General features: G+C 39.2%; 1 protein-coding gene and 1 pseudogene across 9 annotated transcripts in view; one reads left to right on the top strand and one right to left on the bottom strand.

The window, feature by feature from the left end:
• The window catches only part of TMCC1 (transmembrane and coiled-coil domain family 1), a 219,858-nt gene that overhangs the window by 33,025 nt on the left and 171,310 nt on the right, over positions 1–15,523 (top strand). For 2 of the 9 annotated variants that reach the window (XM_067755568.1, XM_067755574.1), the window contains exon 2: positions 15,088–15,186. The exons of the other annotated variants lie outside the window; for them this stretch is intronic. The gene's annotated coding sequence lies outside the window, so the exon portion shown is untranslated. The remainder of the gene's footprint in view (positions 1–15,087; positions 15,187–15,523) is intronic. 9 annotated transcript variants of the gene reach the window in all.
• LOC137232785 (protein SET-like) lies at positions 11,084–12,829 on the bottom strand (annotated as a pseudogene).

Below are 15,523 nucleotides of genomic sequence, written 5' to 3'. Positions count from 1 at the left end.
GTGAATAATAATATGTCACTTGGGGATAGAGAGGATGTTGATTTGGTTCCTCAGTTTTCTAGCCTTATTCTGGGTAACTTGGTGAACTAGGATTGATTGTGTCCTCTTTCTTTCTCTGACTTTTTTTTTTACTCTCAGTAGAAGGCTCTCGAGATTCAGTCTCATTGTCTGTGACACACATAGGTTAGATCAGTGATAGAAAAGAGTTGGGAGACTTGTTTTCCTTCTTCATTTTGAGTTAACAAAGCAAATTGCTTTACTTCTCCATGCTTGATTCTTTTTACTAATAGAAGACGAAATCTGACTGTTCTTACATTATGTGCTTTGGGATAATGAGGTAATTCTTTGGAACCTTTTTAAAAATTTCATGTAAAAAAACTTGATGGGGCTTCCCTGGTGGCGCAGTGGTTGGGAGTCCGCCTGCCGGTGCCGGGGATGCGGGTTCATGCCACAGTCCGCGAGGATCCCGCATGCCGCGGAGCGGCTGGGCCCGTGAGCCATGGCCGCTGGGCTTGCGCGTCCGGAGCCTGTGCTCCGCGGCGGGAGAGGCTGCGGCAGTGAAAGCCCCGCGTACCGCAAAAACAAAAAACAAAAACCAAAAAAGCTTGATGTACAATTTCTAGTAAATGCATAAATCTAAGATGTATATATAGCTTAATGAATTTTTACATATGTATGCTGCTGTATGTGTATAATTATAACTACCAGTCAGACCAAGGCGTAGAACATTTTCCTCCCCCTAGAATTCCTTTATGCCCCTTTCCAGTCAGTACCCTCTTTTTGAACACTTTGAGTGCTTTATTATTCATATTAGGAAGCCAGTGAAGGGGCTTCCCTGGTGGCGCAGTAGTTGAGAGTCCACCTGCTGATGCAGGGGACACGGGTTCGTGCCCCAGTCCGGGAAGATCCCACGTGCCGCGGAGCGGCTGGGCCCGTGAGCCATGGCCGCTGAGCCTGTGCGTCCGGAGCCTGTGCTCCGCAACGGGAGAGGCCACAACAGTGAGAGGCCCTGTGTACCGCAAAAAAAGAAAAAGAAAGCCAGTGAAGGCAAATCTTTTATGTTTCATCAGTAATTTGAATCTTGAAACCTGTAATAAAGTCTGATCTGTAGATCGTAAGGTCTTTAGCCTTTTAGAAATAGATAAGGCATAATTGTGTAAAAATGCTTTTCTAATAAAATTTTAATCCAGGCTACAGAGGGAGTAGTTTTTTTTTTAAGATTTTTTTTTTTTTGACGTGGACCATTTTTAAAGTCTTCATTGAATTTGTTACAATATTGCTTCTGTTTTATGTTTTGGGGTTTTGGCTGTGAGGCATGTGGGATCTTAGTTCCCTGACCAGGGATTGAACTCACAGCCCCTGCAGGGGAAGGGGGAGTTGCAACCACTGAACTGCCAGGGATGTTCCCAGAGGGAGTAGTTTTACACTGATAAAGGGGCAGTGTTATTTACCAGCATTTTCTTTTCTGTGTAGACATTTTCCTGAAAATTTTTGGGTTGTCTGAAAGTCAGTTTATTTGGAAAGTTGTAAGTAAGTGGGAAAAGGAAAGTTGTTTGGGCAGATGAATGAAGAAGTTGTTCAAGGTCTGTGAGTTCCAGTCTTCCTTCTACGTGTGCCATTGTGTAACCCTGTGAACAAGGCCTAACCTCATTTTTTACATCTAATATTTTGTCATGAATTATTTTATCCACTGTTTTTAATGACTTTGAATTATTGAAACACCATTGAGAACTGTTTGCTTACCGTCAAAACAGGCAATTCCCCTAAGCAACCATATCTATACACAGGCTTTACTCAGTCACTGAAATAGCCTGGGGTTTTTAGGCCAAGGAAGCTATCCAAGAATTTTGTGAATAAGGCTGAGTATTGACTTTGCCAGAATTCATGGGGACGTTGTCTTCTTGTTTTGTATGGTGGAAGAGGGTTTTTCATCCAAACATTGCCCCAATGTTTTTTCCTTTTCCTACTGAGGTTTTTTTTTTTTTATGTCTAGAGATTTAAACTTCTTTAAAAATTTATTTTTTTTAATTTTTATTTTATTTTGGAGTATAGTGGTTTACACAGTGGTTTACACTGTTTCAGGTGTACAGCAAGGAGATTCTGTTATACACACAGACACACACACACACACACATCTAGTTTCCAGATTCTTTCCCTATATAGGTTATTACAGAGTATTGAGTAGAGTTCCCTGTGCTATACAGTAGGTCCTCGTTGATTGTTTTGTATATGATAACGTGTATATGTTAATCCCAACCTCCTAATTTATCCCTCCCCCCTTCCTTTCCCCTTTAGTAACTATAAGTTTCTTTTCTAAGTCTGTGAATCTGTTTCTGTTTTGTAAATAAGTTCATTTGTATCATTTTTTTTAGATTCCACATATAAGTGATATCATTTGATATTTGTCTTTCTCTGTCTGACTTCACTTAGTATGATCATGTCTGGGTCCATCCACATTGCTGCACATGGCATAATTTCATTCTTTTTTATGGCTGAGTAATATTCCATTGTATATATATACACATCTCATCTCTTTTAAAATAAAATTTATTATTTATTTTTGGCTGTGTTGGGTCTTTGTTGCTGCCTGTGGGCTTTCTCTAGTTGTGGTGAGCGGGGACTGCTCTTTGTTGCGATGCGTGGGCTTCTCCTTGCCGTGGCTTCTCGTTGCAGAACACGGGCTCTAGGCGCGCGGGCTTCAGTAATTGTGTCTCGTGGGCTCTAGAGCACAGGCTCAGTAGTTGTGGCGCACGGGCTTAGTTGCTACGCGGCATGTGGGATCTTCCAGGATCAGGGATCGAACCCGTGTCCCCTGCATTGGCAGGTGGATTCTTAACCACTGCACCACTAGGGAAGTCCCTGTACCATATCCTCTTTATCCGTTCCTCTGTTGATGGACATTTAGGTTACTTCCATGTCTTGGCTCTTGTAATTAGTGCTGCAGTGAACACTGGGGTGCATGTATCTTTTCGAATTATGGTTTTCTCCAGTTATATGCCCAGGAGTGGGATTGCTGGATCATATGGTAGCTCTATTTTTAGTTTTTTAAGGAACCTCCATACTGTTCTCCATGGTGGCTGTACCAGTTTCCCACAACAGTGTAGGAGGGTTCCCTTTTCTCCATACCCTCTCCAGCATTTACTGTTTGTAGATTTTTGATGATGGCCACTCTGACCAGTGTGAGGTGATACCTCATTGTAGTTTTGATTTGTGTTTCCCCAATAATTAGTGATATTGAGCATCTTTTCGTGTGCTTTTTAGCCATCTGTATGTCTTCTTTGGAGAAATGTCTATTTAGATCTTCTGCCCATGTTTTGGTTGGGCTGTTGTTTTTTTGATATTGAGCTGCATGAGCTGTTGTATATTTTGGAGATTAATCTGTTGTCAGTCTCATCTTTTGCAAATATTTTCTCCCATTCCGAGGGTTGTCTTTTTGTTTTGGGTATGGTTTCCTTTGCTGTGCAAAAGCTTTTAAGTTTAATTAGGTCCCACTTGTTTATTTTTGTTTTCATTTTCATTACTCTAGGAGGTGAATCCAAAAAGATATTGCTGAGATTTATGTCAAAGAGTGTTCTTCCTATGTTTTCCTCTCAGAGTTTTATAGTATCCGGTCTTACATTTAGGTCTTTAGTCCATTTTGAGTTTATTTTTGTGTATGGTGTTAGTGTTCTAATTTCTTTCTTTTACATGTGGCCGGTTTTCCCACCATTTATGGAAGAAACTGTCTCTTCTCCCTTGTATATTCTTACCTCCTTTGTCATAGATTAATTGACCATAGTTGTATGGGTAAACTTGTTTAAATGTTATTTTTTGGTAGACTTTTATTTTCAGTAATTTGTTTTGAGATAAGTTGAGTAGGAGGTTCAGATTGCAAGACAAATGGGGATTTATCTTTGCTTTGGGACTTGACAGCGAGATATTAAAAAAATAATAATTTTGTTTTGAAAATTGTAATCAAACTTAGATTTAGATTGCTTTATTTTAGAGTATTCAATGGAGTTTGATTTTTTGATGGTTTCCTCATGTAAATAGGAAGCCAGCAGAAGAAGGCCTGTGATGAATAAACTTCATTATCTCTGCTAAAGGGACCTTGTTAAAGGAAATTAGATGTAGTAAAGATCATGATGTTGGGAGCTTGACCTAGTATTGAACGTTTTGTGATTTCAGGCACCTGAACTTTGACCTAGGCAATGTGGACCATGTTTGATGGTTCTTGAGCATGGTTCATGCATTTGATCATTCATGCAACATATTTTTATTGAAGTAACCAGGCATTGAGGATATAATGTGGAGGAAACCCTGATGTTATACCATCCCCCATGGAACCTGTGGGCTGGTGGAGGAAATAAATATTAATATTAAATGTAAAATTATAACTGCAGCAGTGGTATAAGTGATATTAGTGAAACTTGACCAGGTTAGAAAATGCATCCTCAAGAAATGGTACTTCTGCTATGATTTGATGGAAGAGTAGGTATTGACTTGGCAAAGAGAGGAAGGATGGTTGTCCAGGCAGAAGGAACAGCAGGTGCAAAGGCCCTGTGGTAGAAGGGAAAATGGTGAAATGAGGCTAGTGTGGCCTGAGAAGTGACAGCTAGAGGGAGAATGAAATGGTTTGAGGTGGAGAGATTGGCCTGCTCTTGCAGGTTTTTATTAAAGATTTTGTTAAGTTTTTGCCTTTATTCTAAGAGGAACAAGGAACCGTTAGAGGGCTTTAAGCAAGAAGGGACAAAGTCAGACTTGTTTTTTTTCTTTTTGGCTGTGCCACATGGCTTGTGGGATCTCAGTTCCCCAACCAGGGATTGAACCTGGAGCCACCGCAGTGAAAGCCTGGAATCCTAATGACTAGGCAACCACGGAACTCCCCAGACTTGCTTTTTTTTTTTTTGCGGTATGCGGGCCTCTCAACTGCTGTGGCCTCTCCCGTTGCGGAGCACAGGCTCCGGACGCGCAGGCTCAGCAGCCATGGCTCACGGGCCCAGCCGCTCCGCGGCATGTGGGATCTTCCTGGACCGGGGCATGAACCCGTGTCCCCTGCATCGGCAGGCGGACTCTCAACCACTGCGCCACCAGGGAAGCCCCAGACTTGCTTTTTGATGTGAGCATTTTTTACCTCAAGGCAGAGAATGGATTGAGGTGCACCAGAGTGGAGGCAGAGATACTAGTTAGGAACTTAGACTAGTTCAGGTGAGAGATAGTGGTGACTTACTTAGACAAGACTGGCGTTGGTGGAGAGGATAGAAAGGAATTAATTCAGGAATATTTAGGAGGCGTGGTGATTATTTTGTAATGTATAGAAACATCGAATCACTATGTTGTACACCAGGAACTTACATAGTGTAGGTGAATTATACTTCAACAGACAAACAAACTTATAGAAAAAAAGATCAGATTTGTGGTTACCAGAGGTGGGGGGGAGGGGGAATTGGATGAAGGTGGTGAAAAAGTACAAACAGAAGGAGATGTCTTAGTGCAGGAGAGAACTCATTGGTTAAATTTAGATATACCCTCTTATTGTGTTTAGTTCGATAGTTTTGTTCTTAAGATGCAAATAAATACATATGTGAGAATTGCTTTTCCATACTGGTATGCTTATCAGTGCTTTCTCCGTCCTGTAGGTTTTTACACGTGTTGATGTGTACTGCAGGTTTTTTGTGGTTTGTTTTTTGGTTTGTTTTTTTTGCGGTATGCGGGCCTCTCACTGCTGTGGCCTCTCCCGTTGCGGAGCACAGGCTCCGGACGCGCAGGCTCAGCGGCCATGGCTCACGGGCCCAGCCGCTCCGCGGCATGTGGGATCTTCCCGGACCGGGGCACGAACCCGTGTCCCCTGCACCGGCAGGCGGACTCGCAACCACTGCGCCACCAGGGAAGCCCCATTGTTGTCTTTTTTTAAAAATTTATTTTATTTAATTTATTTTTGGCTACGTTGGGTCTTTGTTGCTGAGCACAGGCTTTCTCTAGTTGGGTGAGCGGGGGCTACTCTTCATTGCCTTGCGCGGGCTTCTCATTGCGGTGGCTTCTCTTGTTGTGGAGCACGGGCTCTAGGTGCGCGGGCACAGTAGTTGTGGTGCACGGGCTTATTTGCTCCGCGGCACGTGGGATCTTCCCAGACAAGGGCTCGAACCTGTGTACCCTGCATTGGCAGGCAGACTCTTAGCCACTGCGCCATTAGGAAAGTCCCCTCGTTGTTGTCTTTTACAACTAAGTTGCCTTCATTTCTGTTGAGCAGATGCTTGCTCGAAGGGATTTAAATGACAAGCTTTTTCTGTTTACCCTGCTGGAAGTTTGATCCACTCAGCTGACAGCTTTATTTTTCTTTCCTCAAAAGCCAGAACTAGGCCTACAGGAAGGAAAGGAACGTATTCCGGAGCCAAAGGCTGATGTTGCATAGACCTGTGGGGGTGCATATTTCAGAAGCTGTGCAGTTGGTTGGCCTGGATCTGTCAAAATGGGTTTGGTTGGTTCTGGCTGTGCCATGGTTTATTTATATGCTTCTGAGTAGTGATCTTGGGAATGAATACATTATGAGTACAGTTTGGAAAGTTGTTGTATCGATTGCTGAGGGAAGTAAAAAAAACCCACCCGAGGAACCCCACTGTTGAACAGGTCTTGGGTTCACTGGTTTAATTTTCTGTGAGTGCCGTCCAGTGATTAAACCTTTGCCTCATCTCAGCAGCAACTGCCAGTTTTTTGGACGCAAGTTAGTTCATGGAAGAGACTTTGTGTGATAGGAAGACAAAACGTGAAATTAAATATATCTTAGCTCTGGCCTAAGTAGATATTGTTAAACATGAGTGAGTTGGATATAACATAAGCTTTCTCTTCTGGTTTCAGGAAAGCATAGTGGAAAAAAACGTAGGATTCTTTTCTAATTTCTGTTGATCCAGCTAGGATATTATGTCTTGCATTTTTAAGGCATTCAAACATTTGTTTAGTTGAATTGTGGGAAAAGCATAGACAGAAGAACAGGACATTCAGTGTTTGAACAGTGTTAAGTAGAAGAACATGAATTGATGAGGTAATTGTATCCTTCTACATTTTTGACTATCAGGATTTAGATTTGGTTACAGGTTATGCAATTATATTTACAAAAGAAATGAAGACATTTCAGTAAAGTACTAACAGTTTTCAGATGAGACCTAATCTGAGTGTTAATTAGAAAAGAGTTTACAATTTTGCATTAAATGTAATCCTTCTTAAATCTTACTATTAAATTTATGATCACGATGAGGTACATTTCTTTAAAAAATAATTTTTATTGAATTTTTTATAGCTGGTTTACAATGTTGTATTAGTTTCAAGTGTACAGCAAGGTGATTCAGTTTTTTATATATATATATATATATATTTTTTTTTTTTTTTTCCGATTCTTTTGCCATATAGGTTATTACAGAGTACTGAGTAGGGTTCTGTGTGCTACACAGTAGGTCCTTATTAGTTATCTGTTTTACATATAGTAGTATGTATATCTCAATTCCAGTCTCCCAATTTATCCCTCTCCCCCTTACTCCTTGGTAACTATAAGTTTGTTTTCTACATCTGTAACTCTATTTCTGTTTTGCAGATAAGTTCATTTGTACCCTTTTTTTAGATTCCACATATAAGTGGTATCATATGATATTTATCTTTCTCTGACTTCACTCAGTATGGCAATCTCTAGGTCCATCCATGTTGCTGCATATGGCATTATTTCATTCTGTTTTTATGCCTGAGTAATATTCCATTGTGTATATATACCATGTCTTCTTTTATCCATTCCTCTGTTGATGGACATTTAGGTTGCTTCCATGTCTTGGCTATTGTAAATAGTACTGCAGTGAACATTGGGGTGCATGTATCTTTTCGAATTATGGTTTCCTCCGGATATATGCCCAGGAGTGGGATTGCTGGATCATATGGTAGCTCTATTTTTAGTTTTTTAAGGAACCTCCATACTGTTCTCCATGGTGGCTGTACCAGTTTACATTCCCACAGCAGTGTAGGAGGGTTCCCTTTTCTCCACACCCTCTCCAGCATTTACTGTTTGTAGATTTTTTGATGATGGCCATTCTGACCAGTGTGAGGTGATACCTCATTGTAGTTTTGATTTGTGTTTCCCTAATAATTACTGATGTTGAACATCTTTTCATGTGCTTTTTAGCCATCTGAATGTCTTCTTTGGAGAAATTTTTTGTTTTTTAATTTATTTGTTTATTTTTGGCTGCGTTGGGTCTTTGTTGCTGCGCGTCGGCTTCCTCTATTTGTGGCGGGCGGGGGCTACTCGTTGTGGTGCGCGGGCTTCTCACTGAGGTGTCTTGTTGCGGAGCACGGGCTCTAGGCACACGGGCTTCAGTCGTTGTGGCTCGTGGGCTCTAGAGCGCAGGTTCAGTAGTTGTGGCGCACGGGATTAGCTGCTCCACGGCATGTGGGATCTTCCCAGACCAGGGCTCAAACCCATGTCCCCTGCATTGGCAGGTGGATTCTTGACCACTACGCCACCAGGGAAGCCCTGGAGAAATATTTATTTAGATCTTTTGCCCATTTTTTGATTGGGTTTTTTTGTTGTTGATATTGAGCTGCATGAGCTGTTTGTATATTATGGAGATTGATCCCTTGTTGATCGCTTCATTTGCAAATATTTTCTCCCATTCTGTGGGTTGTCTTTTCGTTTTGTTTATCATTTCCTTTGCTGTGCAAAAACTTTTAAGTTTAATCAGGTTCCATTTGTTTACTTTTGTTTTTATTTTCATTACTGTAGGAGGTGGATCCAAAAAGATATTGCTGTGATTTATGTCAAAGAGTGTTTTCCTCTAAGAGTTTTATAGTATCCAGTCTTACATTTAGGTCTTTAATTCATTTTGAGTTTATTTTTGTTTATGGTGTTAGGGAGTGTTCTAATTTTATTTGTTTACATGTAGCTGTCCAGTTTTCCCAGCACCACTTATTGAAGAGACTGTCTTTTCTCCATTGTATATTTTTGCCTCCTTTGTCATAGATTAGGTGACCATAGGTGCATGGGTTTATCTCTGGACTTTCTATCATGTTTCATTGATCTGTATTTCTGTTTTTGTGCCAGTACCACACTGTTTTGATCTCAGTAGCTTTGTGGTATAGTCTGAAGTCGGGGAGCCTGATTCCTCTAGCTTCATTTTTCTTTCTCAAGATTGCTTGGGGACACAGACATAGAGAATGGACTTGAGGACACAGAGAGGAGGAAGGGTAAGCTGGGACGAAGTGAGAGAGTGACATTGACATATATACACTACCAAATGTAAAATAGCTAGTGGGAAGCAGCCACATAGCACAGGGAGATCAGCTTGGTGCTTTGTGACCACCTAGAGGGGTGGGATAGGGAGGGTGGGAGGGAGATGTAAGAGGGAGGGGATATGGAGATATATGTATACATATCGCTGGTTCACTTTGTTATACAGCAGAAACTAACACAACAGTGTAAAGCAATTATACTCCAATAAAGATGTTAAAATTTAAAAAAAGGATTGCTTTGGCTATTTGTGGTCTTTTGTGTTTCCATACAAATTGTAAAATTTTTTGTTCTAATTCTGTGAAAAATGCTAGTGGTAATTTAATAGGTATTGCATTGAATCTGTAGATTGCTTTGGGTAGTTTAGTCACTTTGACATTATTGATTATTCCAATCTAAGAACATGGTATATCTCTCCATCTCTTTGTGTCATCTTTGATGTCTTTCATCAGTGTCTTATAGTTTTCTGTGTACAGGTCTTTTGTCTCCTTTGGTAGGTTTATTCCTGGGTATTTTATTCTTTTTGATGCTGTGGTAAATGGGATTGTTTCCTTGATTTCTCTTTCTGATCTTTCGTTGTTAGTGTATAGGAATGCAAGAGATTGCTGTGTATTAATTTTGTATCCTGCAGCTTTACCAAATTTATTGTTGCGCTCTAGTAGTTTTCTCGTAGCATCTATAGAATTTTCTATGTACAGTATCATGTCATCTGCAAATAGTGACAGTTTTACTTCTTTTCCAATTTGGATTCTTTTTATTATTATTTTTTTCTTCTCTGATTACTGTGGTTAGGACTTCCAAAACTATGTTGAGTAAAAGTGGCGAGAGTGGACATCTTTGTCTTGTTCCTGATCTTAGAGGAAATGCTTTCAGTTTTTCACTGTTGAGAAAGACATTTGCTGTGGGTTTGTCATATATGGCCTTTATTATGTTGAGGTAGGTTCCCTCTGTGCCCACTTTCTGGAGATTTTTATCATAAATGGGTGTTGATTTTGTCAAAAGCTTTTTCTGCATCTATTGAGATGGTCATGTGGTTTTTATTCTTCAATTTGTTGAAGTGGTGTATCACACTGATTGATTTGCAGATATTGAAAAATCCTTGCATCCCTGGGATAAATCCCACTTGATCATGGTGTATGATCCTTTTAATGTGTTGTTGGATTCGATTTGCTAGTATTCTGTTGAGGATTTTTGTGTCTATGTTCATCATTGATATTGGCCTGCAATTTCCTTTTTTTGTGATATCTTTGTCTGGTTTTGGTATCAGGGTGATGGTGGCCTCATAGAATGAGCTTGGGAGTGTTCCTTCCTCTGCGATTTTTTGTAAGAGTTTCAGAAGGGTAGGTGTTAACTCTTCTCTAAATGTTTGATAGCATATGCCTGTGAAGCCATCTGGTCCCGGACTTTTGTTTGTTGGAAGAGTTTAATCACAGTTTCAATTTCAGTACTTGTAATTGGTCTGTTCATATTTTCTACTTATTCCTGGTTCAGTCTTGGAAGGTTGTGCCTTTCTAAGAATTTGTCCATTTCTGCTCAGTTGTCCATTTTATTGGTGTATAGTTGCTTGTAGTAGTCTCTTATGATCCTTTGTATTTCTGTGGTGTCCATTGTAACTTCTCCTTTTTCATTTCTAATTTTATTGATTTGAGTCCTCTCCCTTTTTTTCTGGATGAGTCTGGCTAAAGGTTTATCAATGTTGTTTATCTTCTCAAAGAACCAGCTTTTAGTTTCACTGATCTTTGCTATTGTTTTCTTCGTCTCTATTTCATTTATTTCTGCTCTGATCTTCATGATTTCTTTCCTTCTGCTAACTTAGGGTTTTTTTGTGTGTGTGTATACACATTTAGTTTTATTGTAACAAAGCAACTTGTACACTTTTAACGTTTAACACTGAGCATCATCTTTCCTTTCCAGAGAAACAAAAAGAAAACTTTTAAAATAAACAGGAACAAAATTACAATAGAGAATGTCAATTGCATATAAGATCCTACAGGTTCTGCTGATTCTCCCATTGAGTGGCAGGGCTCAAGTCATCATTAGGAGAGAATTTTATTTTAAAAGTGTCATCTTAAACTGCAGAGATGTCCATTAAACATCACAATTAAACATGCCAGAGGAGAAGCCATGTTGTCAAAATGCCCACTTAACCCACCCAAACATCTCAAACCCATTCTTTGCTGACCTTCTATAACCCCATTTTTTAAAGTTTTTTTTCTTTTTTTAAACAAGAGAAAGTAGACAGATACATGTTGGTAAATGCTAACTGTCCATATTCACATAGAGACACAGTGCAATCTCTGAGTCCAGTATACAGAGAAAGGAGGAAAAAAGCTAGAATTCTATGCACTACTGCACAGGGGCCTAGCACCCTCCAGCTTCCAGCAGAGCTAAGGGAGCAGAAGGTTTTTCTTTTTTCCCACAGAGCATGGTGGTGTTCATTCCATAAAGTTTTTGTTGAGACAAGAAGGGATAAAAATGAATTTGAAACAGAAAGGGGTAGAGATTCTTTTCTCACTGAATTCTGCTCAAGGTATTTTCCCCCAAAATAAGTTGTGAGCCATGGTATAAAGGAGAAAAGAGACCTCAAAAACAGGGCGACTGAGCACAAGAGGAGGAGGAGAAAAAAAAAGACTGCAACTTGCTCCCAGGGACTGGAGAAAATTAAAAAAGGAAGGTTGGAATCCATCAGTGTTCCATTAGTCATCTTCTCCTTCATCTTCCTTCATCCTTATCCCCTTCTTCATCAATATCTTCCAATCCTTCTTCCTCTTCATCATCATCGTCACCTTCTTCTCCTTCCCTTTCCTCATCATCCATGTCTGGAACCAAGTAGTACTGTAATGGATTTGGCCAAATATCATCTTTGATGACCTCTCCTAACTCATCTGCACCTGCATCAGAATGATCAGTAAACCAGGTGAAGAAGCTTTCTGGTTCCTTATGCTGTCTCATCCTGCTGGCTTTATTCTGCGTTTGACTTGAACGTTTTGTCACATCCTTTCTGGATTTCCATTTGATTTCAGTGGACTTTGAAGACGGATCATCACTCTCATTCCGATAAAATTCTTTGGAGAGATCTTTATTTTCGAAGTAAGGGTTTTCATGAAAATAAGAATCTATTCTGTAACCTGATTTAATATCTCCAAATTCTGTCACTTCAACTCTTGTCAAATAATGCAGCGCCTCTTCATCCTCCTCCCCAAGCAGTGCAGACACTTGCGGATGGTTAACAAATGATATTACCCAAAAATGTGGGGTTTTGGCGATCAATTCTGACGTCTTCTGAAGAAATGGTTGGCGGAGTTTGTTATATTTCTGTTGTACTTTCAAAATCTCCTCACTGGCTTGTTCGTCAAGTCTGTCCGTTTTCATTTTGTACTTCATCAGTATGTTCAATTGCTTCTTGCTATTCTTTTTCTTCCTTCGGCAAGTTCGGAGAAGCAGATATTTCCTCTGGCCTGGAGGCAGGAGTCAGTCTCGGTTTCTTCGGTTTCTTTGCTTGGGGTGGAAGTGAAAACTGGTGTTTGGGGGCCATGCTGGGAGAAAAGCCAAGAATCCACCCAAGGAAAGAGGCTCGTACCAGGAGCTCTGAGAACTTTAACTTTGGGTTTTGTTTGTTCTTCTTTCTCTAGTTGCTTTAGGTGTAAGGCTAGGTTAGAGGTATGTGTTTAATAGTAGTTTAAAAAAAAAAATAGCAGCTAACACTTACTGAGTATTTGCTTACTTCTTGCCAGGCACTATATAAAGTACTTTCCATGCATGCATTTCTCATTTATTCTTTACAGTAACCCCATGAGATGGGAAATATTTTAATCCATACTTTAGAGATCAAATTCAGTAATTTGCTCAAGGACCCACAGTTAGTAGGCAAGTGAGCCATAATAGCATGTACTGCATGTTTTAAAATTTTACTTCATTTAAGAAATACTGAAAGGTTTTGTATGAAAGTCTGATTTCAGTAGACCATTTTGTTTCAGCTTTGAGGAATTTATATCTTTAGGATTGTTGAGAATCATACAAAGTAAATTATTTAGAGCTACAGAAAATGTTTTGTCATATATGGTAATATTTCATTTGTTTAATATTGAAAGGGGATAAAGAGTTATAAATGTTTCCAGATTGGTAAAGTTTACCTCTGTTGAAGAAATGTAGCTTTCAAAGAAATTAACCATTTTAGAATAGTAATTTTTCTGAAATGTGTGTTCCTTTTTGGCCTTGTAAGAAAAAAATTTTCACCCTGTTAAAGACAGTTTTCTGTGTATGATGAATCTGTTCTTTATTTATTTATTTATTTTTAATTTTTTGACTGCACTCCATGGCATGTGGGATCTTAGTTCCCCAACCAGGGATCGAACCTGGGCCCCCTGCATTGGTGGCGCAGAATCTTAACCACTGGACTGCCAGGGAAGTCCCTAATGAATCTGTTCTTGATAACTCAGGGCTTTTGTTAGGACCATCAGTTAATTTATTTCACTGTAATGCACTACTTTTTTTCTTTTCCCTTGCTCTAAGTTCTCTTATTGTTTGTGCACACTGCTTCTTATAATTCTTTTATTTAAATAAACGTAAGAATTAATATGTAAGTCAAGAATTAGATTGGCCTCACCTGTAAAGAAGCATGCAGCTCACCAGATTCTGGGGGGAAAAAAAGATAGTATTCTTATAGCTACCATTAATTGGGTACTTCCAAATTTGGCAGAGGTGATTTTCATATATTATTTCTTTTAATTCTTACAACAACCATATGAGTTAGATATTATTATAGAAAATGAGACTGAGGCTTAGAAAGCCAAGACTCCCTTTGCTACCAATTATTGAAACTGACAATCAAATATAGGACTGATTGGTTCTAAGGTCTAGATTCTTATCTACTATTTCATACTCCTTGCATTTGTTTCCTGATTGTTTCACAGTTCTTGGCTCAGTGTTGAGTATGTAGGTGTTCAAAACTAATGTTTGTTTCTTTATCACTTTATTAAATTTTTTTAAATTTTAATGAAGTATAATTAACATGCAATAAGTTGCACATAAAGTTTTTAATTTAGTGAGTTTTGACATAAGTATACACTTTTGAAACCATCACCATAATCAAGATAAATATTTTCATCACCCCCCAAAGTTTCCCCTTGTCCCTTGTAATCCATCTTTCCCTCCAATTCCATGCACAGGCAATCACTGTAGGTTAATTTTATATGCATACATATATATGTATATTATATATAATTTTTTATATAAATGGAATCATAAAGCTTGTATTTTTGCTTGGCTTCTTTTACTCAGCATAATGCTTTTGAAGTTCATTGATGTTATTGCATGTATTGATCTTTTTTTTTTTTAGTTTTTATTGCTGAGCAGTGTTCTATCATATGGATTGTTATCCATCTAGTTTGGGGGCTATTATAAATAAAGCTGCTGTAAACATCTATGTACAAGTCTTTGGATGTATGTTTTCATTTCTCTTGGGTAAAAATCTGGAATGGAATGGATAGGTCATATGGAGGGTGTTTGTTAAATTTTTTAAGAAAGTGCTATTAGCTTCCTATTGCTGTAACAAATGACCACAAACTTAATGGCTTAAAACAACACATGTTTATTGTCTTACATTTCCGGGGGCCAGAAGTCTGAAATGGATCTCACTAGGCTAAAATCAAGATGTTGGCAAGGCTGTATTTTTTCTGGAGATTCTAGGGGAGAATCCTATTTTCTTGCCTCTTGCTTCTAGAGGCTGTTTATACTCCTTGGTTCATGACCCCCTTTCATCTTCAAAATATAATCATACCGACCTCTCTTTCTGTGTCCCATCGCCTCTGACTCTGACACTCTTGCCTCCCTCTTTCACTTATAAGGACCTATGTGATTACATTGAGCCCTCCTGGATAATGCAGGATAACCTCCCAGTGTCAAAATCTTTGATTCCATCACGTCTGCACAGTCTCTCTTGTCAGGTAAGGTAACATATTCACAGGATAGAAACATCTTTGGGGGGCCGTTCTGCCTACCATACTGCCACACGTTTTCCAAAGAGGTTATACCATTTAGTATTAGCACTAGCTGCAGTTGCTCCACATCCTCTCTGATACTTAGTTTGAGTGATCTTTTAAATCAATTTAATTAAAAGAATTTTAATTTTCATTTTGAAATAATTTCAAATCTATAAAGAGTTGCAAAACTAGCCAAAGAATCCCCCGAATTCTTCACCCAGAGTCCCCAAAGTTCACATTTTATTGATCACAGTACAATTACCAAAATCAGGAAGTGAACATCAATACAATACTGTTATCT

This window comes from Pseudorca crassidens, chromosome 10 (genome assembly GCF_039906515.1).
Source record: "Pseudorca crassidens isolate mPseCra1 chromosome 10, mPseCra1.hap1, whole genome shotgun sequence".
NCBI classification, from domain to species: domain Eukaryota; kingdom Metazoa; phylum Chordata; class Mammalia; order Artiodactyla; family Delphinidae; genus Pseudorca; species Pseudorca crassidens.
This window is presented reverse-complemented; position numbering and strand designations above follow the sequence as displayed.